A 13,296-nucleotide genomic window follows, 5' to 3' on the forward strand; every position below is an offset into this window, starting at 1 on the left:
TAACTAAGTATCTTCTATTTCTTATAAAACTGAGGCATATATAATTGAAGTGTCGAAAGGATATTCCCTTCTTTACCACCTTACCATTCTGATTGATTCTGCACATGACTGACATGTTTTAACTGGAGAAGGGGTTCGCACAGTGGTAGTTTTATAAACCACTTTTAATTTATTGACCTATTATACCTAGTGGTAGTTTTACAGACCACATTTAATTTATTAACTTATTATACTTAGTATTTATTTTTGGTGACTGTATCACCCAGTACAGTTTTAACATTTGATAATTGTACAGTTTATTGACGACACATTGACCGAATGTTATTTTATATTCTAATTTATATACTAGATATTTTATTTATTTTCCAACAGACGACAACTTCCTGTTTTTTTTCCTTCTATATTAGTTACTCATATCTCTTGTACAGACTGTTCTACAAGGACATTGACAGATGATACTCATATTAGGCATTCATTATTGCATCTAAATTATTTCACTTGCATTAGGTTTAGAAATTTATTCTCTGGTTAACAGATTTCAAATGTTTAATTAATTTGTAGTATGACAGTATATAAGAAGTTATTTAATTTTGCTTGGGCTGTTATGTTGACTGTTGGGGTTTAGTGGTGGTATGGAATTTGAATTTTATATAAATTTACACTATGAGGTTGGGGCATTTTGCATAGTAAATATGGTTACTACTCCTATATATCATATTATTTGATTGGTATTCGATTTCTGATTATTTCCCTAGGAATATGATTATTATATCTCAATTTGGCTTTAGGTAGGGTGCCCCGCTAAAAGAACTGGATTCTTCCAGGAAGCATCCCGTGCACAGAGCTTGGTCTACATATATATTAAATTATTAACCATTCATTCTGTATGTGCACGAAAATTTATTTCAATCAATATACTCTAGAAGTATGATCACACTTATTTTAATGAATTACAAGAGACCCATAATTGATACAATCAGATACTCGTCCACCCCTGCAGATTTCGTCGATTTCAGGTGCCGTCGGCACCATAAAAATTAAAAGCAAACATAAATTTTTTCCCCTAAAATCGAACGCTTTCTGCGCAAAAAATTGACCTCAACAGAAAAAATTAAACATGGCTTCAAATCCAAATTTGAACCAGAGATTTTTCACTTCCTCTCGATAAACTTAATTTTCAACCCAAAATAAAGTCTCAAAGGGGTAAATTACTCAGGTCAGGATTGTATGCAATGATTATGCCAAACCATACATTTTTGTAAATTCATTAAACTTTCAATTTAGCCTAAAACACCCTGTTTCGCAAAATTTTTCCGGGGGGCTGCGCCCCCTAGCCCCCGCCAATGTGGTCCGCCCCTTACCTGGACCCCGGTGGGGGCCGCGCCCCCAGACCCCTGCCACAGCTTGCAGCTTTGATCGCCGACAGCCCCCGCCCCCCCCCCCCCCAAAGAAAAATCCTGGCTACGTGCCTGAGCAAAATATAGGTTAAGGGCTTTTCAGATGATTTGGCTCCTCAACAGATACCGACGTACATAACGGTCAATATGTAGTTTAGGTTTACCTGGCCCGTAGGTTACGAATGTGCCCGAGGAAGGAAAAAAAGCAAACTTAAGAAAAAAGACAATTTTTTTGAGAAAAGACAATTTTATTATTTATCACCAATTCAATACATAATCAATAAATATATATCCGAATAAATTTGATTTAAAATTAAATGATACAAGTATGCTAGCAGCTAGCGCGCTTGTATTTGATAAATATTCACGCTGTTAAAATGGGTTTTACCACACCGCCACTCGCATTATGACATTAGCACAGTTGGTGAACGGAACCAGGCGCTGTTAAGCTTTTATGAGCCCTGGTTGACTGCTGAGAGTGGCGACGGGTCTGACATTAATTTTTTCTTAGTTTAACCTATATTCCAATAAAATTTTAGTTTTGAGTTATAATTATATGATTTTTATGCGATATTTAAGTTACAGATGCTCGCAATACATTATTGCTTAAAAATTGTTAAATATGCTCACTATATGCTTAATTTTAGATACCGTATGTATATATACATATCAGCTCATAATACCAAATAACAATAATAAATAAATTAAAAGCATGAAGAGGTCCAAAACCAATTCAAGCATGAGACCAGGTTGAATACATTGTCGATCATCGGAAGCTGCAAGCTTATTAACGTTTGATTCCACGTTGATCCGTTATTATGCAGTCACCTTCAGGCGGTGTCGACGGATCATGCGAAAAGGGTTTTTGACAGGCTGTGCCCTTACCATAATTAAACTGAACCATTGCATGATACGATGTAAACATGAGTGTTGGATAGGTGAGCCGCGCAAGCGCTCGCGCGCGCGCATTTGTGTCGCTCTGACGTGTGATGTGTTGTCTTTCTCCTTTCTGTGTCCCTGTCGTTTTGTTTTGTGAATATTTTGTTTTAAAAAAAAACATGTAGTAGTGTTTTAAGCAAATATTTCAATTGAACGTAACTTAATAGTTAACAATAAAAAACACAAATACTATTTTAAATAATTAATTAATATCGATTACTAAACATTAATTATTCTCTAACGACTAACTTATATGTGTTAAACGATCCATGGCCTATCTAAAATTCGATAATGAACTTCATATTATTAGTGCTGCGTGCTGATAAATATTCTGGGAATCAATCCACCCAATCGTGGCGATAACATCTTTGTGCTCGGCCGGTTTTAGGTTTGAGTTTGTGCTCCAAAAGTGGTAAATCGGGTGCTAGTAAAGCTCTTACAGGCAACTGGCTCCTTTTGCCAACTGCTTTTGGTTTAAGCGCTGACTCACATTTGGAACTGGCACGGGTATAATTGTAATATCCTACAAAGTCAGCATGCTAAATTATCTCGCAAAGTTGTTTATCTTAATAATATTTAGAGTTTATGGTTTAGGCGCGGCGCAACGCTCACAGCTTTTTTATTTTCGGCGCTGTGTTGCTACAGGCTGTATAGCATGTGGGTCAAGCGCTGTGCCGTGCCTAAGCAGCAAAAGAGTTATAAATAAATTCTTTTAACACACTTTGTTCTGCCAATCAGTTCTGACTGTTGATATTCTTTAAATTTGATAAAATTTATTTTTGTATCTCAAAAATGATGTAAAGTTTTTAATATGACGTAGAATTAAAGCTATTTCCGTACAGCCTAAGTATGCTCGTTTGAGAAACTAAGAACATGCTAGCTTTCTTTATTTTGTTAGTTGGCCGACATCTTGGGTTGTACTGGAACTAACAAGTTTATTATCAGATGTCTACTTATATTTATTATGATATCATTATTCATTGTAATGGCAATAAAATTTAAATTTTGTTTTACTTATATTTTAATAAAACAAATATTTTAATAAAACAAATATTTATTTTTACGGCACAATCAAACAATATCAATAATAAATAAATCAGGGGAGGTTTGAAGAGGTTTCAAGTGCCGAAGGCCACTGCTTATCTTTAGGATTTGAGAGTGACCTGTGCTTGAAACCCCCTCAACCATCCACTACGTCAATATAATACTTATTATACAAATATAGAAAAATATAATTATCTAAGCTAAAATTGCTTATTGGTCTAGTTTGGTGACATGATAGGAGAGCCCAGTTGAGTTTTAGTTTAGGTTTATGTTTTAAATCATAGTTTGAAAGGTTAGCCATGTTTCATGGCAGAGAGAGATATCATGTGTGCAGAGCCGTACCAGATGTAGAATTTGAGATATAATATAGATTAGTTACCATATATTAGGGTCACCTCGATTTTGGAGGGATAGCAAGTGCTTTTTAAGGTTAGATTTAATAATACCTGACGAGGCTGATAAGTCTGAATTTTTGGAAGAACCCGGGATTATTATCCCATCTACATTAGCATCACATATTTCGAATACATAGGGGATGAGATCATTCCATATTTTCGTAGAGGTGTACAAAAAGTTCTGTTGGGAGATATCTAACCTCAGTAATGGGACAATAAGACGAAGTTTTTCATTTCTAGGACAGAACTTGAAAAGATCTTTAATCGACTGGGGGACATCAAATTTAAGAATTTTAAATAGCTCCATAAATGTATGGTACATGTGCAGATTCTCCAGGTTCATAATTTTCTGCTCAGTGAATAGTGGTTTAGTGTGTTCAAGACAGTAGTTCTTTTTAGCCATATGTTCGTTATAAGTTCTTGAACGTGCACAGGTTAAGTAGTATTCTTTATGATCAAAATTGGGAATGTTACCAAATAGCAGTCGTATACATCGTTTTTGAATAGCAAAGATTTTATTCAGCTTATGTTTAGGGATCCCACCCCAGCAACTTATACAATAGCTAAGATGTGACATAAATAGAGCATTGTATAGTTTCAAATATTCAGATTTGGGAATGAATTTGCAAATTCTCTTAATCGATACAATACTGGAGTTCAGCTTTAAAGATAAATGATTAAGATGTGGTTCCCAACATAGCTGTTCGTCTATTATCACCCCAAGAAATTTTGTACATTGAACTTTTTCTAGCTTTTTGCCATCTATTGAAATCGTTAGATTCCTGTTAAAGGGCCGTGTTCTAGCACAGGTCTGTGTTGCTCTTGACAAACCTGGCTGAAAATGCATAAAACAACTTTTCCCTGCATTTATATGTAACTTGTTAGACTCCATATAGTTACTGACCTGTTTCATTACATGATTAGCTTTTTCAAAAGCTTCCTGTGCTGAACGACCTATCACAAAAATATTTGTATCATCAGCAAACAGGACGAATTCAGCCAAACTTGAGGAGCTCACAATATCATTTATATAAATCAGAAATAGTAGAGGTCCTAACACTGACCCCTGGGGTACACCATACTCAACTGAACACTTGTTCGATTTTTCAGTTTGAAAAGAAGTTACTTGGCTACGGTTTGTTAGATAGCTAGCAAGAGTTTTTAGTGCAATACCTCTTACTCCATAGTGTTCAAGTTTATGCAGGAGTTTATCGTGCTCAATTGTGTCAAATGCTTTACTTAGATCAATAAATATTCCAATTACATGATTTTTCTGTTCAATCTCATTAAGTATTTTATTAACAGAATAGTTTACGGCATGAGATGTTGAGTGTTGTTTTCTAAAACCAAATTGTCGATCATAAATCACGTTCATAGCACTGAGGTAATTATATAACCTATTATAAATTATTTTTTCAAGTATTTTGCCAAATATCGGTAATGTAGAAACAGGTCGATAGTTATCAAGGCATCGTGAGTCTCCTTTTTTATAAATTGGTGTAATAGAGCCCGTTTTAAGCTTGTTTGGAAAGACCCCATTGTCCAAGAACCAATTAAAGAATCTAGAGATATGACCAGACAGATAATTTACACTCTTTTTCAAGACTTTAACAGAGATATCACTTGCCTTCCCATTTTCAAGGCTACCAATAATTTTACTTATCTCTTCCTCGTCACAGGGGCTGAGAAAAAAAGAGTTCACTATTCTTTCTCTGCCCTTGAGGTATTGTTTAAACTTCGTTTTATTGAAATTGCCATCAGTTACCGTACGAGATGGTACAGAAGATTGAACTTTTGAATTAAGATTACGAGCAATAGACGAGAAGTAGATGTTAAATCCGTTGGCAATCTCACGGCGTTCAGTTACAATTCTACCATCAATTAAGAATGATGCTTTTATATCTTTTTTAGATTTACCCCTGAGTTCGTTGATCAATTCCCAGGTTTTTTTAATATTTCCTTTAGCAAGTTCAAATTTTTTCCCATAGTGGGCTTTTTTCGCAGATTTTATAGCTTTGTTTAAGATAGAACGATACTCCTTATACTTAAGATATAAAGTTTCCTCACCTAATGGGTTGATTTTGGTACACGAAGCCTTCCATCGCTTGTAGTGAAAGCCTTTAGTAAACACAGATTTAATTAACGCAGAAGTGATCCATGGATTCATCAATCTATTGCGTTTTGATTGACAACCAGCAGTACAGTCCACTTTGAAATTCAGTTCGATTTTTTCGTGGACAGTTTCGACAAATTTTTCAAAACCTTCCTCATCATACGAAAAGTTCGATTGGTAGATATCCTTTCCAATATCATTAAGGAAACTTTCTATATTAGACTCACAGTAATCATACTTAGGTTTAAGTTTGGCAGTATTTGAACTCTCTTTAATATTACACGATATGAAACAGAAGATTGGGTTATGATGGGAAATCTTGGATTCAAGAATTCCAGATCCTAACACACGCTCAGTAGAGTTCACTAAGATATTATCAATTAAGCTTTCATTGCAACCCGGCTTGGCATGGGTGGCAATCGATATCAAAGGGATTAAATTGTTACTGTAGATAGTTTGTTCAAATTCAGCTATGTTTCGTCCCTGGGCCAAAAGATCAACATTGAAGTCACCTGTCAAGGCTACATTATTAGACGGTAGAAATTTCATCAACACATCAAGCTCAGCAAGTGCATCTTGAATATCACCACTAGGGGGCCTGTAAACAACACCAGCAATCTGTGGAACCTCTGTGTTAGTGATCTCAACGAAAAGTGTTTCAAGATTGTCAGAGCATTTACATAACTTTTCGATTCGGCTGTATTGGTACTGATTGTCAATATATATACCAAGGCCACTACCTTTCTTTTTCCCATCAGTTTTAGAGTTGTACTCACTGCTGTAACCATCAATTTTGTATAGATCTTTATTTTCCTCATTAATGTTTGTTTCAGCTAGCGCAATAACTGCAAATTTCTCATCATATTGACTCATATCAGTAATAAAGCTGTCAAAGTTAGATGCGTTCCCATCAATGTTGTTAAACACAATAGATATAAACGGCTTGTTATGGTTAAGTATGTTTTTTGACAGCCGGTTGAAATTTGTCATGTTATAATACCTACAGTCTTTTAGAATGTTTGAAATAGTCTCCATATCCTCGTCTCTTTCTACAGTGTTGGGATCATATTTGTCATAAATAATTGAGTTAAAAGGATTGTACCTTTGGGATTTGAAGGCGTAACACTGACTGCAGTGCCACATTTGTTTAACATGATCAAATTTAAAACTCTGTTCAGAACATTTGGCATGATATATTGTATCGCAACTCTCACATATTATGATTTTATGATGGCTTAGTACATTGCTATCACAACCTGGACATCTCTCTCTTGTAATATTGAAGTTTATTGAGGTCATATCGGTAAGATATCACCCCTACTACCCCTACTTAGGGCACTCCTATAGTCACCATTTCCACCTTTAAATCTTTCCGTGGACTGACTTCCACCACGTTGTACAATACACCGTTTTATGTTCATACAGAATATTTTCAGGCCTTCTCTCCCGAGATGAACAACATCATTGACCAATGGTGTGCCATCACGTGAGAATCTACCATACTTAGAGGGCATACATCCGTTAACAGAACCTAGTACAGAGTTATCTATAATAAACATGTTTTTCCTATTATAAACCATGTCGACAATTAAACTGTTTAACTCCCCTATACGTGAGTTAACAAACTGTGATTTGGTGGGCAAGAGTAAACTAATATGAACTTTACTATTAGGATAAAATTGCTGAATTTCACAACATTTCTTCTTAAGCTTAGCAATAAGTGTTCTAGTGGATGGTCTGTTGGAATCATCTCGAATATCATTGATTCCCGTATGTATAACAATGTTCCGAAAGGGGCCTATGTCTTTGGGAGCAGGAATATCGTCGATTTTAGCAGCCCACATTCGCTTACCGGGAACCCATTTTCCTAGAGTTCCAACATCTTTACCAAATTTAATGTACTTAGTGTTTGAGTCTCCAATTAACACTGTGCTATTTTTGTAGAAAGGCGCAATATGCCTAAAGGTAAAGCTGTACCTCACAGAAGTTTTCTCTTCAGATTCCTCGCCATCTTCTTCATTAGCGAGGGGTTCAATACCATGATTCCAGATTTCCTGGGACATTCTGGACATCACGTATACACTTCCATCTTTGAGCTTTAAGGACTTTTCAGTCGACTTATGTGTGAACTTTATTGTGCGTTCTTCACCAAGGGACACAGTGACTATTATCGATTCTGGGTCAATAAGAACCTCATTGTCGCAGTGTTGGGGGATATGGCTACTATTGCCTGTATATCTTGTAACAAGGCAAGAGTTCAGCCAGCTCTTCCTATTGGGGAGAGAGGGACGCACACAGTCCAAAAGATCTTGTATCTCCGGTGGAGTTTCCTTTGCCTGATGATAGGCTCCTGTGTACCAGTATCCATGTTCACCAAAGTAGACAACATCCCTGCTGCCACCAACCGAAGAAAAATCCGCACTATTGTCCTCCAGCAGCTTTATAAGTTTGCTGTGAAGCTCAACAGGCACTATATCTTCCTGATAAGTTAGATAAGGGTCACATGCAGGGCCTTCAGGAATTTGAGATGCAGCTAAGTGAGGAGAAGTAGTGTTAGGGGTCATAAGGATAGATTCATTGTGAGGTAGTTCACCTTCATCAAAGTTCTGTGTGGACGTTGAGGGACATACATGATCATTGATCTTTTCCAATTGCACTTTGATCTGGGTCATCAGGTTGTCAACATGATCGAAAGTACTGCTGTTAGTCGGAGGTTGCTCTGTCATAGGTATATTTTTGAGAGAGTCCTTCAGGCCATCAATCTCCTGTTTGAGAGAGTTGCTGGTTGTCTCAAGAGCTGAGCCACTCTCCTTTACTTTCGTAAGTACACCCTTGATAGAAGCTATGTCTTCAGTGATATCTTCAATTCCAGTCACTAATCGTTCTGTTCTTTTGGAGTGTTCTTTGAAACTGTCCTCCTTGAGTATGAGGTGTTTGATATGCTCGTTAAAGAACTCTATGGTTGTTGTGCTTTCTTTGAGTTCCTCGTTACACTTTGATATCTTAGAAATATTGCTAAAGAATTCTGTTAACGCTTTGGATTTTTCCTCCTCCTTCAATCTTCTTGTGTAAGGAAAGATAAAGCAGTCCGGGCACTTCCAGGAAGTGCTGAGCTTCTTTAGAGAAGTTGCTGTGAGGCCAGCAAGGTTAACACAGTTAGAATGGAAGGTCTGCTTACAAGTAACACATAAGATTGCAGGGTTCTTTGACTCTACAAAGCAGGGACACTTAGAGAGTAGCGTGCCTGGGATCGATGCTGGTTCGTTGCTCTCTACATCTACAAAGTCTCCATCAGATGTTAGATCTGCATCTGGCTCTGTGTTCCTATTATGTATTCTGCTAGTGACTTTTCGGCTTAAAACAGGGCTTGCAATAGGGGTGGATCCAGCTGACTTGCACCCTCGAGACATGGAATTAAAGAGGTCCGATCTCCTGTCGAGTTTCTTGTCGGTCTTTTTCATGATGATAATGGATGCGGAGTACAGGGGTGAGCGGAGGGGGCCAGGGTCAGACCCATCGAACCAGACCAGTAAACCTGAAACAAGCTAGGCGGCAGTGAGATGAGTAACATAAATTTATCAGTGATCACGTTAAGCTTAGCAGGAATCACCAGTATATTTAAGGCTAGTTAATGAGTTATTAAGTACGATTGTTGATTGAAAATGAATAAAGTATATCGAAACGTCAATTGTTTTGGATGAGATGTAAAATGGAGTGAATGTGCAATGAGGGGGAAGGGGCTGGGGTAAGGATCGGAGGGGTTGGGGTAAGGAAGGGCTACCAATTCAAATTCAATGTAAATTTTCAACTTTATCAATAAACAATCCCACACAAATATTAGTTAGAATCTCAAATCTGAATGAATGTACACATATAAAGGGTAAATAGTCTGCGGGTATTATATATAAATTTTTTAATAAAAAATGTGTGGGGAGGCAGATAACAGGGGAAAAAATGGGGAGAGGGATTTTGCAAGACTGCAGGTGGATATCTTTACTTTTTAGATTTCCATTGAATAACTGTCTTGGGTTAAATAATCTTCTCACTCTAACACGAATAGGACAGCATAATGATAAAAGCACAGCTAAACCTCAAGTGCAATTTTAAACATTTAAAAATTAATATTCATCTGTTAATACTTTTAGAGTTATGACAATCAAAGATATCAGTATAAATTTAAAGTATAATTTAAATTTGAATTTGTCATACATTAAATGAGCAATAAAGTAATTACATATCAATACGTTTTAGTAAATTTGCTATTTGCAGTGGTTCACAAAACCATTACTTATAATAACTGCTATTTTATTGAGGCTCTTCTATTTCAAGTGCAGACCGTAGTCACCATACATTTCAACACTACATACAGCAGTATCATATATATACAAATATTTAAGGATATCCAGACTGTAGCCAAGCAAGTTCGCAGGGTTAAAAGTAGGGTCAGGGTAGGGTCACGTGGACGTGGATTTGAATGATGATGTTTATGGCGGTGCTGATGCTGATTGTAGAAAAATGATAATTACTCAACTTGCTTCAGGAGTCCATGGCTAGTCTTCTGAGTACACGACCCGGCCACCCCGCATCACCCCCACACACCTTTTCCAATTAGTGCTGCATTACTTGCGAACTTGCTTGACTGACATTCTTTTTCGACATCCTCAAATTATTTGTTATATAGTAGTGTTGAAAGTATTATTTTACTTAATCAGTTGTAGGAGAAGAGAAAGCTTAACATCAAATTTGGTGGCTTTATTTTGTTTTGATTTTAATAGGTCCTAGTAGTATGTAGTATTTATTCCTATTGTCTTAAAGTTTTAAGAGAACTCGGCTTAAATTATTTTAATGCAGTCACTCAGTTAAGTTTTATACCAGGACACATTAAACTTTCAGGATATTGATTCAGGATATTGATTGCTCAAAAAATGTAGGAGAAGATAGATTTTTAGACTCAATTAACAGAATTTGCGATTGAAAATCGCTCGCGCAATACAATTACACACAAGCGCTGACCTTAGACTGGCGATAATTTCGGCTAGGAACGATATTTTTCCATGGGACCAAAAGCAGCTGGTAGATATCATTCCCTTCTACCAGAAACAACTATAAAGTCAATTTCGAGAGAATTTTGATTATGAAGACCCCCCCCCTGGCACCCCCCCCCCCCGGCCCCCTCAACAAAGACACATACTCTGCCCACAATAAGGGGTTATAATTGTTTCAATGTGTAACTATATAGAATTATTATTATTATTATCCTGCAGTAAACTGTAAACTATAGTTATGAATAGTATTGAATATTCATGTAAATTTATTAAATTTATTAAAGTATTAACAATACCAAAGTTCGAATGATCTTAAATTAAATTTTGACTGCGGATCATTCTATTAAGTTAATTCAATTTGGAATTGAAAGACCACACTAGAGTCTACCTGAATGTCTACCATCAGCTTGGTTGTGCTTCTTGGATACTGTCTAGTGCTGTTTGAGCTTCTAGAGAGATGTTTGGAAATGTTTGTGTTTATCTCTTATGTCAAAGTCACTTTGTTTTCAGTATTTTATTTACGCGAGGGTTTCCCGAGTTCGTGTTGTATCATCGCAGCTGGGTTCATCTGAGACTTCAGAATTCTGTAGAAAAATGTTTTGTTTTGCTGTTCTATAAAATTAGAGAACATTTTCGATTAAAAAAGTTAGCAGTTCAACCGAGTAATTATTCTAACGTAACATTTTTCATAGCCAAGGATTGTCCATCTTAGCTGAGTGAGTATTTGTTTTCTGTTTTTAAATTATCGCTATTATGCTGTTCTTGTGTGACATTTACTCATGCTAAAATGACATGCTTGTTGACGTTACTTGAATTATTGGTCGATGTAAAGTAGGCGTACGTTTATGTTTGTTGTTACTGAACCATATCTTTTCAGGTGCAAGACATTACTGATAACAGATAAGCTTCTACTATGAGAACCCTTACTTTATTGAGGTAATTATCACATCTTACAATACTCATTTCAATAATTATTGTGAAACGTGATTATCTTAGATCAAAAGTCTTTTCTGTGCATTTTAAGAGAACTAACTTAACTGTGGCACAAATAAAATACCTGGTTTTACCGATATTTACAAAATCGGCGGCGTATTTTTCCAATATTCCCTTGAGGATAGAAATAGGAGATCCTTTCGGCTCAGAAACTGGGAATTTTTCATCTCTGCGAGAATTTCCATCTTGAACACATCACTTTTTGATGATTATGACTAAACTTTAAATGTATTTATACACTTATAAGTGATGGAAATAAAATATGCTCCAACAAAAAATTGGCCTAGGAATAAAAACTTTAGGACCCAAAACTTGGACCACTATACTAAGTGGCACGTAAAAATCACAAAATAAATAATTTTTTTTGGTCTCTTGGCACAACTTCCTGCTAGTACCTTGAAAACGGAAACCCGTTCTCGGTCATGTACACTTGACACTAATACTACGTGGCGAACAATGCTCTCATCCTCAACAGAATGTTACAATTCAATTACATGTTCATTACAGTTCATGAATTAGCTCCATGAATTGGATAATATCCGGAATTTGATCATTAGAATATGATGTGATGTAACTCATATAACTGTTATAATGATTTAAACTAATAACTGATATTATTTTCAGAAATGTCTACAGACCTCTCGTATTGAGGTGAGTCCTGATTCTATAATAAACAAGCTTATTTAATTAGCCGTAACTACAGCATGGCAAAGAATTTGCTCACCGATTCCAGGGCTTATAGCCCATAGCTGCCTCATTAGTCATTAACTGTATGAAATCAAATTGTGTTACCGAATAATATACGTGACTATTAAATGATAATCTCGTCCCATCTTACGTTTTGTACGTGATAAATACGACTTAAAAATGCGTATTTTTCGCATACAGTTAGATTATAGATATACTGTGTCTCTCTATTACACTGGGTATATCGATGTAATAGCCTCTTCTTTTCCCCCAAACTTAAAGTTAATTAGTTCGTTTTGTGCAAGAAATTTGATTTATCATAGCTCATATTTCTCATTTGCTGGTGATTTGAGTACATATTTCAATTTCCATCTTAACACGTGCAATGTGCATTTGAGGCCCTAATGAGACACTTGACAGGCTATTGAAGAGACTGTAGACACCGGGGATTGGGGTCATGGATTATATTACAAGGATGAAAAATTAATAGAAGTTTTATATTACAATCGTAATTATATTATTAAAAAACAATGTAATATTTGTATACGAATTGAAATAAAATGAAATAAAGCATTTTTATCCCGCTTATATCAACAATCCAAATAAAAAATAAAGATTGCCGATGTCAAAGCGGCTGGCCTCGCGATATAATCCAAAACTAGATACTCAATATATGAATATAC

At 36.0% G+C, this 13,296-nt stretch overlaps 1 long non-coding RNA gene across 1 annotated transcript; it reads left to right on the plus strand.

The window, feature by feature from the left end:
- The first annotated feature begins 11,623 nt into the window (after nt 1-11,623).
- On the plus strand, nt 11,624-12,611 carry LOC134826476 (uncharacterized). Its single transcript, XR_010161702.1, has 3 exons — nt 11,624-11,649; nt 11,811-11,869; nt 12,551-12,611. It is a non-coding gene; the product is annotated as an uncharacterized LOC134826476 (long non-coding RNA).
- Nucleotides 12,612-13,296: the final 685 nt, after the last annotated feature.

Source organism: Bolinopsis microptera, chromosome 2, assembly GCF_026151205.1.
Source record: "Bolinopsis microptera isolate Bmic1 chromosome 2, MBARI_Bmic_1.0, whole genome shotgun sequence".
Taxonomy (NCBI): domain Eukaryota; kingdom Metazoa; phylum Ctenophora; class Tentaculata; order Lobata; family Bolinopsidae; genus Bolinopsis; species Bolinopsis microptera.